The sequence below is a fragment of the Ictidomys tridecemlineatus genome, chromosome 12, assembly GCF_052094955.1.
Source record: "Ictidomys tridecemlineatus isolate mIctTri1 chromosome 12, mIctTri1.hap1, whole genome shotgun sequence".
Lineage (NCBI taxonomy): Eukaryota > Metazoa > Chordata > Mammalia > Rodentia > Sciuridae > Ictidomys > Ictidomys tridecemlineatus.
In genome coordinates this window covers 855965-859718 of record NC_135488.1, presented here as the reverse complement: position 1 = coordinate 859718, position 3754 = coordinate 855965, and the positions used below count along the sequence as shown (strand labels likewise).

At 44.3% G+C, this 3754-nt stretch overlaps 1 long non-coding RNA gene across 1 annotated transcript; it reads right to left on the bottom strand.

Moving 5' to 3' along the window:
- Positions 1-227: 227 nt before the first annotated feature.
- LOC144368970 (uncharacterized) lies at positions 228-2366 on the bottom strand. Its single transcript, XR_013428377.1, has 2 exons — positions 2213-2366; positions 228-1668 (listed from the first exon to the last, which is right to left on the bottom strand). It is a non-coding gene; the product is annotated as an uncharacterized LOC144368970 (long non-coding RNA).
- Between the last annotated feature and the right edge of the window lie 1388 nt (positions 2367-3754).

Here is a 3754-nt window from a genome sequence, read left to right as displayed (position 1 = left end):
AGGGTAGTGATTGTAGTGGCAGGATGTTGAAATGCTTTGGCTACCATTTGATATTGAGCCCGAGAGGCCTTTTCATCTCTACCAGTGTACACCTCGAAGGCTACCTCAAGCACGTGAGCCTGTGGGGTGAGGGGACCTCGCTCCAATCTTTTAAGTTTAGCTTCAAAATGTCAGGGAAGCTTTGGGAGAAAAAGTAGGTCATGAGTAAGTTTTGAACATCAGGTGACTCGGGATCTAAACTGTGTATTGGAATAGGGCCTGAGTCAGGCAGTTTAGAAAGGAAGGGGGTTTTCAATTCACTCTAGGATGAAGACAAGGAGGTGCTTCTGGATGCCAAGCTGATGCCAGTGGTCCCTGGGCAGTCAAATTCCAGAGCCCTGACACACACAGCAGTACTATAGAATCCCAGACCCCAGGGCACTGCAGGCTGCCATGCTGCTCTAGGGAAGTTTAGAAGCCATGTCTGAGAGCCAAAGCATCAGGTCCTCTCTGAGGATGTTGATTGGGGTATGCTGGCACCAGGAGGGACATGTGGCAGTCGTGTTACTCTGCAGGCCATCAGGAGGTTCTGAGACCAAGTTCACGCTGGCAGCTTCAGGATGGGGCTGCAGAAGCTGGCAAGTTTACTCTGGGCATGTCGGTGATCTCCTGGGTGCTGAGATAGGAGCTACAGTCGAGTTGGTCACAGGATTTGGGAGCTGCTGCTGCTGCTGAGTTCTGTGGTTGGGCCCTGGAGGCTGGATGGAAGTGCCAGCTTCCTTGAGGGCCCTCCGTGAGGACAGCTTCCACCTTACCCCTGACTGCAGTCTATGATTAGGCACAGTGTCAGGTGCCCAGTCAGTCCCCTGGGTAGCCCTGGCCCTTTGAGGGATTGTTTATTATCATATGTGTCATGGAGGAGGAAACTGAAGCCCAGAGAGATGAGGTGACTTGCCCCCGTCGTGGGCTTCCCAGAACTGGGTTTGGGTGTTAGATCCAGCCTGCCCACGCTCAGTCTGAGGCTTCTCTGACCCACCTGGATCCCGGCTCTACTTCCTCTAGCACTTGACCATGATCTCCTCAGTCTTCTGGGTGTCACCACATGTTGTGGATGCAGGCTTCAGCTCTTCCAACTGTATAGTTCATGGATGTCTGTGAGGCCACCAGAAGATGCACTTAGGCCTCCACAGAACCTGGAGGCTGGTGTTCCAGCCATCACCAGGCTCCAGGTGCAATGCTGAGCCTGGGCTCCAGATTCAGATACTCCAGAGCTGATTCTGGAGACATCCCACCCTCACTGTCCACAGTTCTGCCCAGCCTTACCTCTAGGCTTCACTGAGCTATACCGAGGCCCAGAGGCAGGCACTAAAGTGCTCCTCTGGCAGCATGCCATGCTGTTGCAAGCCCTCTGCAGCAGCTTGATCAGGAAATCTCTTCAAATTCCTGGGCCTGAGGGTGCCAATGGGTGAGCAGGATTCAATGCAAATACTTCTCTCACTGATGTCCAACGCAGTCACCATAGAGATGACGGGCAGTGCACTGGGCACTCAGAAGCCAAGTTTGATGCATACAGGATTACCACATCTTTCAGTACATGCCAGGGTCCTGCCCTAGTGGGGTCCAGGGAGTCCTGACGGATGAGTGGCGTCGGCAAAAAAGATGAGACAGGAGTCATTCAGTTGGAGCAACCTGCAGAGAGAGAGCTCTAATGCAGCTTTCTCTGGGTCATCTTTTATTACAATTTTCTCATCATTATAGATTCAGAATACGTCATTGATTATATAATTTAAAACTTTGCCAAGACATGACATTTCCTTAACCATGATTGAGGGTACAAAAAATGTAACATTAATTTACATTTTCCAGGATATGACCTTTAGTTATTTAATTATTAAAAGTAAAGAATCATTAATAAAATACTTCACTAATTTACATTTTTCAGATTTTCCCAAGATTTACTATTTTCCCCAAGATATGCTATTTTCTTATTATTTCTTAATGCCAAACTGCGTAACCAGACTCTAAGTCTCCTAACCAATCATTAACCTTTAAGTTTAAAGTACACTTGTACTTTATTTCTAATCTAAAATTCCCATCTAAAAAAGTCCCCTTAAATCTTATACTTAAAACATCCTAAAGTTCCACCATGCGACCAGTGCACTGGTTTCATTAAAGAGGTTCTTGGCATAAAAGTTAGCTAGCGAGATCAAAATAAACACACAGACTCAATTACCTTTTTCTATGACCAGGTCCGAGACGGCTCCCACCTCTCTGGCTCACACCTCGAACCACCCGGTAGAGAAGCAAGGATTACTTAGGGCTAGCAGGAGAGAGGGAGAGGCAGAGCATGCTAGGGAGTAGCCTTTTATTGGGGAACAAGAAATTCAGGGGAGAATTCCATCCAATGAAGGTTGAGGGGGGCAGCACTCCAAGTTCAGGGTCAGTGATTGGCCTCCGGGTCAGTGGCCAGTCACACCCCCACACGGACAAGCTCTCGCACCAGGAGAGGGTCTGGAAAGCTCCGACTCAGTTTAGCTAGAGTGCCTCACACCCAATCTGGGAGTTGCCCAATCACGTGTGAGAATGGCTCCCCACACTAAAGTTTATAAATCATTCTTAAAACATATCAGAAACCCATACAACTAAAAACTTAAGAATTTCTAAACTTAAGAATCTAAATAAAATAATATTTCTAATATTATTTTATAAAACTGTGTCTTATAAAGCTATTTTAATTAATTCCTAAATTTATTCTCATAAAACTGGTTGAACTGCTTTCTCAAAGAGTTTTTTTGTTTCTCAGTCAAGGTGCACTAGTTCTCATATCTTTATAATCTTTCTCAATAGAAAGTAAGTTCTAAACATCAATCCACTTTCCACCAATATTAACTATGCTCATCATATATCCCTATGTAAAATAAAAAAAGGTTTATAAAAAGAGAAGAATATATCTTTATATGTTTTAACTTTCCTAAATGTATAATATAACTTTCCTTAATCAAAAATGAGACTACATGTGGTGAACTTTGTAAAATAAGCGTAATGATTAGGTTTTCTAAGAGGCCGGAAATATGGGCTTGGGTTCTAGTTGATATAATCAATGTGGTGCCTAAAATTCTCATGACTTTTCAGAGTATGATTGTCATTCATTATCAGATTTGTCCACAATGTACTGAGATAGAAGAACAGCCTTCTACTTTGTCCTTGATATGCTGAGGGGTAGTAGAACAGCCTTCAAGGCATGAACTACCTATTATGTTCTAGCCATCTGAAATTTAATTTGTTTGGCATTTAACATATGCATGCCTCCTGTCAGAAACATAAGCATGAAAATGAAAAGTCCCAATTACATAAAAAAGGGGTCTCATGGTTTTGGTTTCCCACCAACCAGCGTGGCTTTACCAGCATTAATCCTCACTGTGACCCTGTCAAGACTGTGGGAGAGCGGCTTTGCCAGCACTTTTTCTCACTGTGACCCTGTCAAGACAGTGAGTGGGGGATGGCCTTTACCAAGTACAGGTGACTGGTAAAGTGCAACCAAATGGATGGGACTCATAATGAGAAAAATCTCTAGGTACTATATGGAGTATTGTGCAGACTTATACTGCCTAATAAATCTGAAAGATAATGAAACGCTGGGGTCTGTTTTTCTCTCTTTACCACTAAAAGGAAATCCTAGACCTCTTATTGAGCTCTTTGGGTGCTGAGGACATACTTGATCTTTCTGGGAAGTTCACTTGGTATTTTTACTGGCCGGCCACAAATTGGTATCATT